The following is a 16,731-nucleotide window of genomic DNA, read 5'->3' as shown; positions in this document are numbered from 1 at the left end:
AGATTGAAATCTAGCCCTGAAACATAATGACTGAACAAAGTTCACTCAAAATGCTCAGACTTGATAAAAGTGGCAACATATACACAATTGCTTGAATTTATCATAGTCTCAGCCATTTCATGCTATCTCACTCTGCCTGTTTGTTTTCTTTCTTTAAACTTTTCCCTGGACATACACTAAGGGAAAATTTGAAGTCCCCATGAAAAATCCAGTAAGAACATAAGAATATAAAGGCCATACTGAGTCAGACCAAAGGTCCATCTAGCCCATTATCCTGTCTTCCAACAGTTGCAAATGCCAGGTGCTCCAGAGGGAATGAACAGAGCAGGTAATCATCAAGTGATCCATTCTCTGTCTCCCATTCCAAGCTTCTGGCAAACAGAGGCTAGGGACACCGTCCCTGCCCATGCTAGCTCATAGCCATTGATAGAGCTATGTATCTATCAATGTATCAATGTATCAATGCTCCATTAATGTATCCAGTTCTTCTGTGAACCCTGTTATAGTCTTGGCCTTCATAACATCCTCTGGCAAAGAGTTCCACAGGTTGACTGTGCGTTGTGTGAAGAAATATTTCCTTTTGTTTGTTTTAAACCTGCTGCCTATTAATTTCATTTGGTGACCCCTAGTTCATGTGTTATGAGGAGTAAATAACACTTCCTTATTTACTTTCTCCACACCAGTCATGATTCTATAGACCTCTATCATATTCCCCCTGTCGTCTCTTTTCCAAGCTGAAAAGTCCCAGTCTTATTAATCTCTCCTCATATGAAAGCCGTTCCATACCCCTAATCATTATTGTTGCCCCCTTTCTGAACCTTTTCCAATTCCAATACATCTTTATTGAGCTGTCGCGACCATATCTGCACACAGTATTCAAGATATGGGCATATCATGGATTTATCTAGAGGCAATATGATATTTTCTGTCTTATTATCTATCCCTTTCTTAATGATTCCCAACATTCTGTTTGCTTTTTTGACTGCCACTGTGGATGTTTTCAGAGAACTATCCAAGATCTCTTTCTTGAGTAGTAACAGCTAATTTAGACCCCATCATTTTATACATATAGTTGGGATTATGTTTTCCAATGTGCATTACTTTGCACATGCACAATGTGCATTACTTTGCAAAATTACTTTGTAAAAATACAGTTTCCAATATTCTGGTAGAAATAACACTGAACAGGCATTCTTCCATCACCTTCAAAGATCAATTTCAGATGTATTTATTGCAGACACATACACAACCCCCCAGTATAATATATAAGTACATGCATTCATGGCTCCATTACCAACAGTGCTGAGCATCTACATCTCCAAATAAAGTGAATGGGAGATGCAGTAATCCACTACATCTGAAAAATCAGATCCCATTTCCATGTGGTTATATAGAGTATATACAGTTTACATGCTGGAATATATACAATCTACGTGCCAAATTTTCACTTAGGCTTGTCCAGAGCCTCTGTATGAGCCCATGTTTTAAAAGTGTAAATGCCACAGTGCACACTTTAAAAAACTATATCTACATGTGGAAAAATAACAGGATTTGCACTCAGAAAATTCATTTCTCCCAATGGATTTTGGGGGTGCAAATTCTTACAATTGTGCATGCAGGTGTTTGCAACTGCAGAGCGTGGACAAATGTATGTACACAATTTAGAGAGTGAAAACAAAGAGGCATGAGCTGAAAATTTACCCCTTATACAAATATAAATTCGAATGCATCAAATATAAATGATTGACGAGAATAAAGAGTGTATTCCTATATTCTTGGAAGTAGTTGTTTCAAATATAAAAAATTCTAAAGAATTCTATCAAACACGATAAACTTGAAGGGAAATATGAGACAAAATCACAACTATCCTAGATGAAAATCAACATCCATTATCATTGCAATATACAGAAAGTAATTGTGGGAAACAGTACAGTTTTTCATTTTTGAGAGCTATACCATGATTTAAAGACAGTCTGCTTTTCATATGTATGCTACTCACAGCTTATATTTTCACATAGTATCAGCTCATTCAATCCCATTATTTAAATCAGTTATACTCAGACTGCAGTTTACGAGCTGCAAGTGGCTCTTTAATGTGTCTCCTGCAGCTCTTTGCAGCACATGATATTAAAACACTGTGATTTAATTATTAACCAATCTACATTAGTAAAAGCATCCTTATTGGTTAATATGTTATTAGCCAGTTAAGTTATCAACTTGCACTAAGTTATTAATTTATTTGCTGTGAGATTAGTTTAGATTATATATATATATATATATATATACACACACACACACACCCAAATATTTCTCCAGTCATATTGTTTAAATATGAATAGTACAATGAAACATTGAATTCACATGACTGTGGCTCTTTTGGGTAATGTTGATCGCTGATTTGGCTCCTGAACCACTGAGGTCTGAGTATTACTGATTCAAATGGTAAGAGATAGGTAAACAGGTATTCTAGTATTCATGAAATCACACAAATCCTTGGGGGACTCTCATTAATGTTGGAAATTCAGAGGTGAAACTCTCAAAAAGAGCACAAAACAAGCAGCAAGGGTTACTGCTCACCTTGAAGAGCAAAGTACATTGTACATCCCCTGAAAAAAAGAGTGAAATTATCTGAAAAATGGAGACCAACTCTTAGCCATCTTGATTTACGTATGGGAATTTAACCCTTTGTCCCAAACAAGTATATTTACATAACATTAGTAATAAACAGTTAAGTAACGGTGTAATTTATAGTAGTACAATATAGTCTAGTCCAGTGGTTTCCAAACTTGTTCCGCCACTTGTGCAGGGAAAGCCCCTGGCGGGCCGGGCTGGTTTGTTTACCTGCTGCGTCCGCAGGTTCGGCCGATCGCAGCTCCCACTGGCTGCGGTTCGCTGCTCCAGGCCAATGGGAGCTGCTGGAAGCGGCAGCCAGTACGTCCCTCGGCCCGCACCGCTTCCAGCGGCTCCCATTGGTCTGGAGCAGCGAACCGCAGCCACTGGGAGCTGTGATTGGCCGAACCTGCGGACGTGTCAGGTAAACAAACTGGCCCGGCCAGCCAGGGGCTTTCCCTGCACAAGCGGCAGAACAAGTTTGGGAACCACTGGTCTAGTCTTTTATGGACTAAGCATATTTGGATTTATGGAGCTTGAGAGTTCCTTAGGGGGAGAAATTGACAGAACAAACACAAAATAGTGTATTCCTAGTTGTGTTCTATTCATAGATGTGTATACACCTGAAGGCAGTAGAAACAACAAAGCTACACACAGCTGTGTCTTTCAAATCTGCAGCCGGATTATTTCTGTTAGCTTCCCAAGTGCACACAGTCTCCCAATCTGCTGTGTGTGTCTATCTTAACCACTCTCCAAACACAGTAAGGGCCAAATTTTCCAAGTTAGGTGCACACCAATGTACACTAGAACAGTGCAGGGCAATTACATTTGTATTCCCCCTCTGCAGTCTCAATGAAGTACCCATTTTAGGCTTCTGGCTCTCCAGCCCTTATCTCTCTTGGGTGGAAACACTAATCTCTCTTTCTTCTGACTGGGGTATTTCCAGGCTGCACAGTTCCCTGTCTATACCAGGAAATACCTAGTGAAAAACAGGCTGTCTAAGCAGACTTCTTTTGCCTTCACTTCAGAGACAGTGTCAAGATGTCCTTCAGTGGCTCGAGAGCATGGGTACCAATCTTAGGGGAAACTGTTAGGAAACAGGGTACAAACCCCAAATTGGTTGTGAGTTCTATCTTTAGATTTCACCAGTTATCAAATATAAACTCCTCAGGCACCATAACAGCCTTAACATGGAGTCATAGACAGCAATATTCAGATTACTCCCAGTCCTAAAGGACCAGTCACTTATTCCAGGTCAATTGCATTTTATCTCTCACACCAAAGACAATGCATATAGGCAATCATATAATAAACTATATACAGAAAAAGGAGTTGTTTACAAGGTTAAAAAAGGTTAATATAGATATAGCTATAGAGAGATATACACACGTAAATGAATTCCTCTTTTAAGTTTAAGTTTCTAAAATAAGCAACTTCTATATTTCCTTAAGGGCTAACCCATGTTAAGCACTGGGGATCTTTTTCTTTTTAGTAATCCTTTCCCCCTCAGAGTCCAAGCAACATAAAGAGACGGTTCCTCTATGTTAGGGCTGCGCGCCTGTGGCTGTGGTTGGAGCCAGACTATGCACCCACCCCATTTGCTGCTGCCGCTGAGATGGGGCTGTGATCCCCCCATTGCAGTGGGGCTCGGCCTGTCAGCTCCCTCCTACACATGGGACTCCAGCTGTCATTCCTCCCCCTACCTAACTGTGCCCCCTGGTTATTTTTAGTAAAGTCACAGACAGGTCACGGCTCCCATGAATTTTTGTTTGTTGCCCGTGTCCTGTCTGTGATTTTTACTAAAAATAACCATGACAAAATCTTAGCCTTAGTTATAAGTGAGATTTATGTGCCCAGCAATTTACAAAGATTTAATCAAGTCTAAACACTAAGCACATTTTTATAGTTCTAACACCTATTTTAACAAAACACAGGTAAGCCAGGCTAGTTCCAGATATGGGCTTGTCAGCATTCCACTGAGGCATGGTGTCCTTGGCATGAGCTGCAACCTGGTCTGCCCGTGTCACAGATGGTACAATGTAATTGCCTCACAACTCTTTCTAAGAAAGCCCATTTTATTCTTAAGGTAAAATCATTAAACCACTGATTATCCAAATAGTATGGGGGATATGGATTTTATTCAGATAATTGGGAGTTTGGATAATCAAGAGGGCAGGAGCCATTCAACAGTGGGGTGGCCTCCCACACAGGAATGAGTGAGCATACCATGGACCCAAAGATATTAAATGTTATTCGGCATGGCTTACCCAGCATATTGCAGGAGATGTCCTATTGCCACATGCACATTTACTCATGCCTACTTATACACACCTTTCAGTTTTAAATGTCTTCCCCAAGTCAGTTCTGATATAGTGTTCCTCAAAGTGTGTTAAGAATTTACTAATAAACAAGGAATTGTTTTTTCCCCCAGTCAGCATCCCAAATGCCTGAGCCACATAAGGTGATGCTTAAAAGTAAGTCAACTTTTGGCATAGAGATGCCACAATGTGAAAGTTTTAGTCCAGAAGGCTGTGAGTGGAAACACATAGGCAACCTTAAGTATTGTTGCTTCTAGTGATCCAGCTATAATTATATACAAAGTGAACAGACATTTCCTTTTCCCTCCTCTTCATTATATTACTTCTTTTTAGTAAAATAAAAATTGAAAAAAGAGTATAAACCCTTTTTATACAGTCTCATTTTTTAAAAGTGTACTTTTCGTCACTTGATCTCAATTGATTTGATTACCAGCTAGCTACAGATGTTTCTCTAATTAGTACTGGGAATTTCACTGTGGCACTGAGTCTGTTATCTTTTACAGAAGACAATTGTGCATTTCTGCCCATTAGCCTAAATTAGCAGAAAACATCAACAGGATAACATGTACAGCCAATCTGTTAAATCACATATCTAGATTGATTTTACAATGTAGGTTCTTAAAGAAATGCACCTAACAAAATTAGCATTTAGAAAATTCTACAAAGCAGGGAGACTTCCAACTGGACACTGGTATTAAATTTGAACACTATCTACTTAATATGTGATTTAAAATACCAACTGTGATTAGGTCCAGAGGAGGAAAAACTGTCTCAACAAGAATAGTTTATTAAAATTATTACTCTGACAAAACTTACAATAATGCTGCCAAGGGAAGAAGTGTGTTCTGCTGTATCTTGAATGAATTTATGTATACTTGACAGACTGAATAATATAAATTATTTCAATTTATTTTACAGTATAGCATTAGCAGACACCGTCATGGTGTATCTGCTGGATTGCCCTGAAGAAAACCAACATTATCCGCATCCAGTGCTATATAATGTTGGAACCATGCCTGTTTAGCAAGTCTTGATACTTATGACATTTGTGATATCTGGGGACCATCATTTATATTGCTAAGATGAGACTCCCAGCAGCAAACATAATCTCTTGTTATGAACCATATTTATTATTTCAGAAGTCAGATTTGAAAGACAAAACAATAGTCTGTTATTTGCTTCACAACTGGCAAATGTTACTGTCAGAGTGCATGTGCATCTGCAGTTAAAGTCATTTACATGTGCATATTCAGAGGGGAATATATCCTTAAATCATTTGATGCTTAATTCCTTGCCCACTACGGCCTTAATTTATGGAACTCCTTGTCTTCTTGGACCATATTTGCACAGTCTTTATCTGTTTAGAAATTGCACTGAAGATTTTCCTTTTAAGCTTTGTTTTTAATAATTCATTGTGATTAATCAAGCTTAGGTACTTGCATAAAGGATACTGTATCAAGGTATGTGACTGATTGATTTATAAAAAAAGGAAGCAAAAGCCTGCCTGTCTACATCCTCCTCTGGTGTAAACCAGCATAGCTCCATTGACTTCCATGGATTAATGTCCATTTATGCCAGCTGAGAATTTTACTCCGCCATTCCATTAGTTCTGAAACGTCTGACTACTATGATTTTTTCTGGTATCTTGCATTGATTGAGGAGTGAAGAATTTTATATAGAAATAAATTATACTCTCTTATGTTTACAGGCAATGTGAATAGTAATGTGAGAATTAAAGTTAATAAGGGTTTTAAGAACAGGGTTATTTCTCAGATTTTATATGCAATCTTTTAATACAGACAGTTTCTTAGGGATTTAACATATATAAATTAGGAATTGTTATTTTTCTTTTTACTTGACTTATTCTGTTCTGAGACGCATCCTAGGCTTGGGCACAACAACGATAGAAGTAGATACAAATGGCAGTCCGAAACTTGATTTGATAGTCATGTTACATTGGGCATGTTTCCGTTTGAATTTTGGGTTTGACCTTTGATAATCTTATATCCTTATTGATGTGTGAACAAACAACAAAGACATTATGTGTATTGCTTCACCCTATCTAGAGGGTTTGTTAGTACAATGGGGACAAATAAGAGCTGTTAAAGTGTTGCAGGGCATTTAAAGATTGCCTCAATCCCTATCTCAAGGCAAGGTCAAGCAATCAGTCGGGAGGGGCAAAGGGGGTTTTGGGGGAAAGGTATAAAACACTAAAAGACCAAAGAAATGTCCATCCCTGACTGTAGCACAACCTCACTCCTTACCACTCCCATGGGGTACAAAAGTGGTGGGACGAAGACCACAGACCCACGACCCCCTAAAATGGAACATGACCAGAAGTTGTAAGAGGTGGAACCGAGGGTGTGTACTGTGAGTATATTTGGGCCTGCTAAGAAGGAGGGAATAGGGAATGGGGACACAGGCAAGGCTCTGCGGTGTCAAAGCTGGGAAGGGGGACACTGGGTAAATGTTCTGTGATGTCAGAGCTGGGAATGGAACACTGGGAAACAGACTCTGCCGACGTGTAGTGCTACGGATATGCTTGGTTGGAACTAATGCCAATAAACGTTGCATTGCCTCCTATTCAGACTTCTGGTCTTCTGCTTTCGATCTGCATGACAAAACAGGGGTGGGGTGAAGGGAAAAGCCTCTAACAAGAGCCAGCACAGGCTCCCCTTTCTGCCTATATAACCATTCTTTCTGCCTCTTCTCCCAGTCCTATTTTTCCTCCTCCATGTCCCGTCCCTCAACAATACCGCTTCATTTTTTTTTACCCTCCTTTTCTCCTCATTTTCTTTGTGTTCCTTCATGTCCATCTCCTCCAGGTTTCATTCAACTCTTTCCATCATTCACCTCTCTCTAAATTCAGTCTTCCCCTTTCTTTCCAATGTAATCATTTTGGTACTTCTAAAGTGTTCAGTCTCACTGTGGTAAGTAGGTGTGACCGAATGCCTTAATCCCCTCTGTGGTAACATCAAAGAGAGTATATTGTTAAAGTGACCCTGGAGATGTGTGATCCTATTCATTCGGGATTGGTTTGGTTACATCCACAGCACAGGCTGGAATAAGAGCCTGTAGCAGGGTGGATCCCTGCTCCTGGTTTTAAGGGGTTTAAAAGCAGCTTGGCAGGGCTTGAGAGCTGCTGCTCTCAAAGCTGGGCTGATTGGGGAAGTAGCCGCAGCTGGGCCACACCCCAATCAGGCCACAGATGGCCCCTATAAAAGGCTATGAGCTAGGAGCCCAGTCAGTCTTTCTCTGGCTCTAGAGAGAGATGGGTCTGGCTGCTTAGGAGCTGAGACAAGGTACCTAGGGTGAAGCAGGGCTGGGGAAAGGCTGAGGAGCTGGGGAAGCTCCAGCCTAGAAAACCCCAGGCTGCGGCCTAGCACAGGGCAAAAGGTACTGCGGTTGCAGGGGGCAACCTAGGGGTAGGCCAAGGCAGCAGGTCCAAACCCCCTTTGCTGATGATGAGTGCTGGCTACTGCAGTCTGCCCCAGCGAACGGGGGCTAGATAGAGACTGGGCAGTAGCCACTACTGAGGCGAAGTGGGGATAGTAGGGTGAGGGTTCCCTGAGGAGAGGAGACCCAGAGGAAAAGGGGTTACTGCCAAGGGGCAGCACCCCAAGAAAAAGGGCACTGGGGCCCTGGGAGGGACATGGGGGCCAGTAGCAAACAAGTGGATCACCAGCCAGCAGAGGGCGCTCCGAACGCTGGAAAGAGCTAATTCCCCAGAGTCACCAGCAGGAGGCGCCACAGGGGTGAGTCGACCCATTACAGAGCCCATTGCATTATGCCTGTTATTGGTGACATCCGAATTCATACAATGGTGTAGAGGTGTTGGGGAGGATAAATCAGCTCTTTAGATGGCTAAATTCTCCCTGTTAATCCCACAGGCAGGGGTCAGTTCCCCAGGGCCTCACTGGTAAGGCAGCATTGAGTTGACATGAATGGAGGGGTATACTAGAGGATCAGTGGATGCCTCTCTTTCACCCTAGCAGCAAGCCAGCAGCCACTGGACATGATTATTTCACACTTTGGTGAAAACTACTTGGGATTTTGTAAGAAGGTGGACTTAATCATCAGGCAAAGAGATGTTTAGGGCACAGCTAGACCCTTTTCCCCAGGGGTGAGCGTAAACTGGTCTGAAATGCTGCAGTAGATGATATGGCATGGAGACCCAGACCTTGATCTTTGACAAGGCCAGATGATGTGTGAATTTTTGGGGATAGGGAAAATTGGTAAATATCCACCAAGACTATCATATTGGATACCCTAATTGTTGATGGACCACATGGTGGACCTCAAACAAAAGGAGTGAATATAGTTTTGGCTAATTTTAGGGAGCGAGTTATTAATTATCTGGAATGCTGGCTGGGGTTGGAGGGAGCAGCCAAGCTATTTGCTGACTCTTCCTTCCAGCAGATGTTCAGTGCAGCTACTCGTTCCACAGGGAGTCCAATACACTGATAAACCAGAGTCAGAAGTGGACTTAGGGATGGGAGAACCCGAGGAGAGGAATATGGGTTCCTAATCTCTGGTACAGCGAGGAGATAGCCCCCTTTCCCCTTACCCTCATACAAGGGGAGATCAGGGGGGTACCAGTGACAAGTTACCAACAAGGTGGAAGCAAGTGAGGAAGAAATGATGATTGTGCTGTACAAGTTACTGCTGGATAACTCCCAGTTGGTTACATTAATAAAGCTGCAGCCAAATTAAACCACATCACTTGTGTCTTGTCATTCTTCGTGCATAGCCAGGACAATTTGCACTCTGGCTGATCCTCAGCTGATTTGTCATCTTTATCCAATTGCCACCTCCTCACTTCCCCCTATCTTTGCATGTTATCCTACAGGCTTCGTTGTGGATCTTAGCCAACCTGGAGCTCTGTTGGCCCAGCTGCTGTTTTAAAATCTCACAAGTCCTGAGGTATCCCAAGGTCAGAGATGCCTCAGAATGTATGAAAGTTTCTTATGATTTCTGCATTAATTTCTTCTCTTTGCTTATATCAGAAAATATCCTCATTCTTTTTATCATAGACATAGCTCACAAAGATATTTATGTATTTTCAATCCATACCTTCAAGAAATTGTTAAAAAATGCTGTTGGTTTGAGCCTCATGTTTGAAATATGAGTTTTTGACTTAACTGGATAAGTATTTTATGTCAGAGATCAGACAACCTGTTAGTGAGGCAGAGTATATGATAGACAAAATCCAGCAGAGCAGATTGTAATGTCATATTTCAGCAATATTTTTCACCTGAAACAAGGTCAGGAATATAGCATGACACACAACAGGAAACAAAGCTATTTGAAAAAGAAAGATAAATGAAAACCCAAGAAGCAGCAAAATACTGGATATCTTAAAGTTCCAGTGTATCTTGTATATTAGATTTCCCTGCCCTTGGGGACATCAATTCTACATTTTAAAAATATGGAGCTCTGATTTTCATTATATTAATTTTTATTAAGTAGCACAATAGCAATATATATCTATATTGTGCTATGCAAGCTTTTAGGGCTATTCAGATCATTACAAATTTGACCCAATATATATAATCTTATCTGAGTTCTGTGGCTTTCAAACTATCAGTAAGAAGATTGAAAGCTATGTAATCAGCTATAATATTATATGTCTATATAGTGAATTGAAAAATCAAGACCTCACTTCAGGGTTCAATTGTCTTTTTACATAGCAATGATGACAGATTCAACCCCCTCTAGCAGACAGCAGGGTGTCCTGTATTTTTGTTAACGTTTTAGATATTGGTGATGTTATCATTATGGCAGGGGAAAGAAGCAAACAGCCTTGGACTTGGCAAGTAATTAAAACAAGAGATGATTTTAAAACACCTTGAGTTCTTTGAAAATAATATATTACAGAACTGCCACTACAAACCTTCAAAAATCATGACATAAGCACCAAGAGCTTATGAGATTTTAAAAAGTAATAGATTTGAGGTTCTTTCAGTTTTCCTTATTAGGTTCTGAGCTCTTAGGGTTCATGTTTTCAGGCTACTCTCTGCAACCATAAAGGTTAGAAACTTGCTTTTTAAAAAGCTGAGATTTTCATGTAATCACCATTCCAGGAGTTGGAGCTTTAAGTAAAACACCAAATATCTAAAGACTGACAATAAAATCACGAGACACAGAGAAATGATGAGGGACAGGTCAACATAAATGCATCCCACCTGCAGAGCCACTTGATTAGGAACCCTGGCTGCAAAGGCTAATATTCTATGTGCAATGTTTTCTCCCTACTTGCGCTATTACAGGCCAGCTTTGAGAAGGGATGAGAATCAGTTTGATGAAGGACAAGGGGAAGAACAGGTAATGTCTCCAGAACTGATTGTGTGTGTACTTGTGGAGGGAGTTAGGGAGTACAATGAATACAATATTTCTGTTAAACAGGAGAAGATCCTAGGATGTGCTCAAGACAGATACACAATGAAAGGGAAGTATATCTATGATTTTCCAAAGAGGGTCATTTTATCATTGCAATCATGCAGAAGTAGTAAATATCACACTAGCATTTCTAAATGGAGCTGACAGAGTGGAGCCCCAAACAACCTTTGGCCCTGCTGTTGCAGATTTGGTTGCAGGGTCAGTTATGGTTAATGATTCCGAATCTTTAAAGGCTGGTCTAGTTAAGTTTAAAAATTAATTAATTTCTTTTAAAAACCCTGAAATTAAATGCCAAAAATATGACATTTTGTTCTTATCCACTTTATTATATTTCCCCATATTTCTTTCTGATTGATCTTTCTCTCCCCACAGTAACCTCTCTTGCCATTTAAAGCCATGAAAAATCCCAGCTTTCCCAAGGACTAAACTTTGCAGGACCTTCCACAATATTGGTATTTACTAGAACTGACTGCCTAGGAAAAGGTTGTGGGTTTTTCTCAGCAGCTGCCTCACTGACACAGGACTCCCTTCTGCCTCATACAGACTGACCATCTTCAGACAAAATGTGTAATCCATGTCTTAGCTTCCTCCAATAACTACTTCGTAGATGTGAGTTTTTGTGTGTTTGTTTGTTTCAAAGCCACCTCTACAAAGAGCACACTCATAGAGTTACACAAGAATAGGAAGGAAAATACCCAATTACAGACTCTGTTCTATGTGAATGTAAACCTTCATACCACAGTTATGGGTATATTAAAGAGACTATTTAGATTTATAATAATACAGAGAAAAGAACCTATCCAGGGGTCTAGGAACCATGAAAGGAAATTCAAAAAGATGTCTGGTTCAAAAGGAATTATTGTGGGGAAGTTCTATGGCCTGTGTTACAGGAGATCAGATTAGAAAGCCACAATGGTCCCTTCTAGCCTCAAAATCTATGAATCTTTAATACTATAGTGCTGCTTCCTTTAATACTAAAGTGCCATACCGAATACAACACAGATCCATTTCACAGATAGCTAAGAATGTACACTGTTAAATTGTCATAACACAGACAGACAACTGTGTGTGTGTGTGTGTGTCCGTCCGTCCTTCAGGTTAGTTAAAGGGCTCAGTGATATTTTCAATTTGCCCAACTTTACTCAATGAAATCCCCACTTTTTTAAAATTAATATTAATGTCTTGTAGCTACTGATATGGTGTCCAATCTTGCTTCCAGTGAGGACACTCTGGTTTTTATTGGGCCAATATGCATTCTCATGTCCAACCTAATAATTTTGGGTTTATGCAGAGTTGTTGTAGCCTTGTCAGTCCCAGGATATTAGAGACACAAGGTGGGTGAGGTAATATATTTTTTGGATCAACTTCTATTGGTGAGAGCTTACTCAGAGACCTGGATTCCTGAACTCAAATCTTAGCAGGTATATGAAGAAAAAGGAGATTTTGTAATAGTGTGAGACTCAGTGTCCACTGTCCTACATCTTATGCAGTCATTTACACTTCTACAAAGTGAGAAATTCTGATCTGGTTGTATTTTACACTCAGTTTGGAGAGGTGCAAATGATAGCAAGATGCAGAGCAGGCGAGAATTAGGCTCTGGATCTTCTTGTACAATTAGAATAGATCGGTACTTCTATATTTCTACACAGAAGTTGAATTAATTATTTACAATTGGTAATTTTTTAAAAATACATTCAGACTTTAAGGCCAGAAAGGACCATCATGATCATCTAGTCTGACCTCCTGCACGTTCGCTATTCTCACACTTAACAGGAAATTCCACCACTCTTTGCTTGTTGTTATTAGAAAGCTCTAAAGTATGAACCACAGGTAAAAGATAAATTGGGTGCATCATTCATAGTGTCATGCCTAATTCCCAATTGTGAGAAGCAATGCAGGTTTAGTGGTTATCATGAGTGTATTTCTATCCAAGCCCTTGAGTGTGAAGGGCAGCTCATTAATCCAAAGGTCTGCAGGTTCAATCTGAAAATGGACATATCTTTCAGAGGGATTGGTATGGTTTAGTAGCTCCATGTCACTGAAAATTCCTAGGCTTAATACTCACTGTGCTCTCCTTGACCTTGAAACGTACGCAAATTCTTTGAATGCATTTAGATGAGGAAAGACAAATCGTTTGAATCAGTTTTACTGGCATGTGTGACCTCGATGGCAAGAGGAGGTGGTAGCAGGGAAAGAAATTTACAAAGTGTCCAGTAGGCATTGTCCTTAATGAGACGGGGACCGTCTCTCTGACTAACTTCTTATATAGTAGTCCTTGAGCTAGCATCTTATCTCCAGCAAACATATGCTTCCCTACCATTATTACTGAATATAATAAAGGACCAGGAGTTCAGAGGGCTTTTTGAATACCATTTAACTGAATCTATAATGTTTTCTTCACAAGTTCTATGTCTTTGAAAACTGGAAAAATCTACAGGGCTGGGAAGGGAAAGAAAGAAAAAATATCCTTTGCTTCAGAAACGGAGGGGGAAAATTGTGTCTGAAATGACCATTCTCGACTACTCATTTGTGAGGATGATTTCATTTTCAAGTAAATTAGCTGCAAAATCTACTCTTGTGACTTTTAATATGCAGTTTTAAATGAAGTCTTAAATCTGTCTAATAGAGATTTACATATGAGGCCAAATCTTGCAGTTCATACTTAGGCAGAATTCTTATTAATTTCCATGGGAGTTTTGCCTGTGTAAGCACCCAAGCATTTGGTGCACAGGCTGCGGGCAATTTCACATCAACAAAAGTAATTTGTGAAACAGCACTACTGTGTAGATTTTATAACATTCTAAGACAGTGTGCATGGATATTCAAAACTCCCAGGTCATCACAGGGATTACATTAATTAACTAAGATTTGCTTTTGATGCAATATTGAGGGTTACAGTGTCAATCCAAGACAAGGCCATAACATAGGATTTAGAGAGAACTGGAAATATGGTGGCAGATTTGGTTTTCAATCAGCTTTAGACAACAGAGTATCAGACTGTGAATAAATTAAGAACAATTCAACTTTATAATGCTAGGTTGGGCATTGGGGGACACTCAAAAAGAACAGAAGGTACACACTTAACAGACTAAAGCTGGAAAAAAAATCTAATGATGAAAAGGACCAGCAAGTGTTTATACTTAGTAGGACAAAATTTAGATTCCAGTATTTGTTTGCTGCAAGAAAAACTGAGTACTAGAACTTATTATTAGGGTAACAGTCAGTCAAAGCAAGGGAGATCATTTTTCTATATAAGGCTCATGTGAAGAAAGTACACACAGAACTGGACACACAGAACTGGACAGCTTTGGGGAAATTGCAGTTCCCATTATTAAAGCCAATTTCTTTGTATTACCCTAATTTACTGACTTTCATTAAAATATTTTTAAACATGTTCTTCTGTAGTCAACCAAAAACTTGATTCTAAAACTTTTATTCACACTGAGTAGTGCTGTATTCTTCAGCTAACCTCTTTGATTTCCATAGCACAACTCATGGAGGTAGATATTACTTATCACGAGTACAAAATATTCCTAAGTTCCTAATTTTTTTTCAGTTTCCTGGATGTGCCTAAGCATTTCATTTCTGACACACACTGGTTCTGACATAACCTGCTCCACCAGCCACCCCTCCCAATTTATCCTTTTGCTGTTCTGATGGGAACAACCAACCAACAAAAAAATTAAAACCCAAAACCACAACCTTCTGTCCTTATTGATCAAAACTCCACTTTTCTGAAGTGGGAGCTTTGCACATGGAACGAAAAACATTTAGCTTTTGCACTGTATTTAGTCTGTGCATAAAGTCCCATTGAATTAAATGCTTTAGAAGTGATAATGGAGTTTTGGCTGCACGAAGACTAACAACTATCCAAGAGTTAATATATATCCCTATATTATTTTCTTCGTTGCATCAGGTCTGATCAGAGCCTTGTATTTTTGCATTCACTAAAAGATCCCCTATCTGTGCCATGATTACTGTATTTGTATACAGCTATTTTGGATAATCTTATAAAATCAATCAGTACTATTTTGCAGATTTTATTTTTAGCAGTAGGCTCCAGTTCTTTGTGTTTTACTGAAGTAAAACTCCTTTGGTTAAGGTATCTATAAAAACATGTCTGGGTTACTGAATACTTCGGACCAATGTACTAGTAGCTACAACATGTTGCTGGTAATTCCCTAGGGGGGTCCTGCTTGAGAGTTGGAGCTGATCTCCTTTATTGTAAAAAAGCATTTTTCTAGCTGCTGTCACGTGTGTGTTTTTTGTTTTCTTTCCCATAAAGACCACAGAAAACCAAAAGCCATGATTTTTAATCCAAATGAACTCATACAGCATGGTAGCTTTTCCGATCACAATGCTCAGATTATTTCTACCTGATAGAAGCCTAATTGAAGGTATTACTCTTCCAATTAGCTGGGTGAACAAAGTGTTCTGTGGAGCCACCTCTTATTTTTTAGCCACTGTTAGAAAAATAGGAAGGCACTTGGAGCAAGGTTTTTGATAGATTAATCTGATATTTCTAATCATTTGATCAAACTGAAGCAGGTGCAGAGTTACATTCTAATACGTAGTAGAAAACAGTGACAAAGGCTTCAAAACCACACTAATTAATAGACTCTAGCACAGTTATTGAACTAGGAAATGTTTTCCTACTGTAAGCAGTTTAACAGGCTAAATTACACTGCCAGCTAAAGTATTTCAAAATAGGTTTCCATAGTTAATGCTGCATATTTTTAATATGCTTCGTCTTTGTACTGTAATTTACATTCACTCCTGGGGAAAGAGACACAGAAGAGGTAACAAATGCCACCCACTGCCACCAATGGGTGGAGAAAATTGATGGAGCTGGCCATGCAAATGAGATAGTCCCAGCAGCAAGGGAGGGAGACACTTGCCAATGGAAAATAGGTAGCTCCTCCCCCAGAAGTCTCCGACACCCATTGGCCAGATGGCGGAGAAGGTTGCTGATTGGCCAGCATTCCCCAGCTCCCAGGATTTAACCCAGCACATGGGATCATGTAGAGCCTTTTGACACCGTTCCAGCAGCCCACCTTACCCACCCAAATTAGGATTGGGAACCCTGCCTGACAGATGCTGCAGGTCTAGCTGATCACCTGTTAAGGGGGTCAGGAAGGATTTTTTTTTCTCCCATGGGCCAGTTAGTGGAAGACCACGGAGTTTGTCTTGCTCCCAGCACCTCGAGCCACAGTGGGTTAAGTAGGAACGTGCAAAGTAGCTAACTGAGGTAACCCATATTGCGGGGGCAGGAGGAGGGTGCTAGGACTCAGAGAGCTAAGTGCCAGAGGATTGGCTGAGGAGAGCCAGCCCTGCATTATGAGTTATATGAGTAGGAGCCCTGTAACCCTGGCACTGGAACCAATTAAATGCCTGCTACAGGAGC

The 16,731-nt window shown here is 40.1% G+C and overlaps 1 protein-coding gene and 1 long non-coding RNA gene across 2 annotated transcripts in view; one reads left to right on the top strand and one right to left on the bottom strand.

Annotated features, from left to right (window-relative positions):
* Nucleotides 1-16,731, bottom strand: part of CNTNAP2 (contactin associated protein 2) — a 1,620,276-nt gene that overhangs the window by 616,351 nt on the left and 987,194 nt on the right. The gene's annotated exons all lie outside the window — the stretch shown is intronic.
* Nucleotides 9,794-11,766, top strand: LOC120397723. The gene is made up of 3 exons (XR_005593960.1): nucleotides 9,794-9,861; nucleotides 11,198-11,252; nucleotides 11,700-11,766. It is a non-coding gene; the product is annotated as an uncharacterized LOC120397723 (long non-coding RNA).

Source organism: Mauremys reevesii, linkage group 2 (genome assembly GCF_016161935.1).
Source record: "Mauremys reevesii isolate NIE-2019 linkage group 2, ASM1616193v1, whole genome shotgun sequence".
NCBI classification, from domain to species: Eukaryota; Metazoa; Chordata; order Testudines; family Geoemydidae; genus Mauremys; species Mauremys reevesii.
The sequence above is the reverse complement of the archived record's forward strand: the minus strand, read 5'-3'. Positions and strand labels throughout refer to the sequence as shown.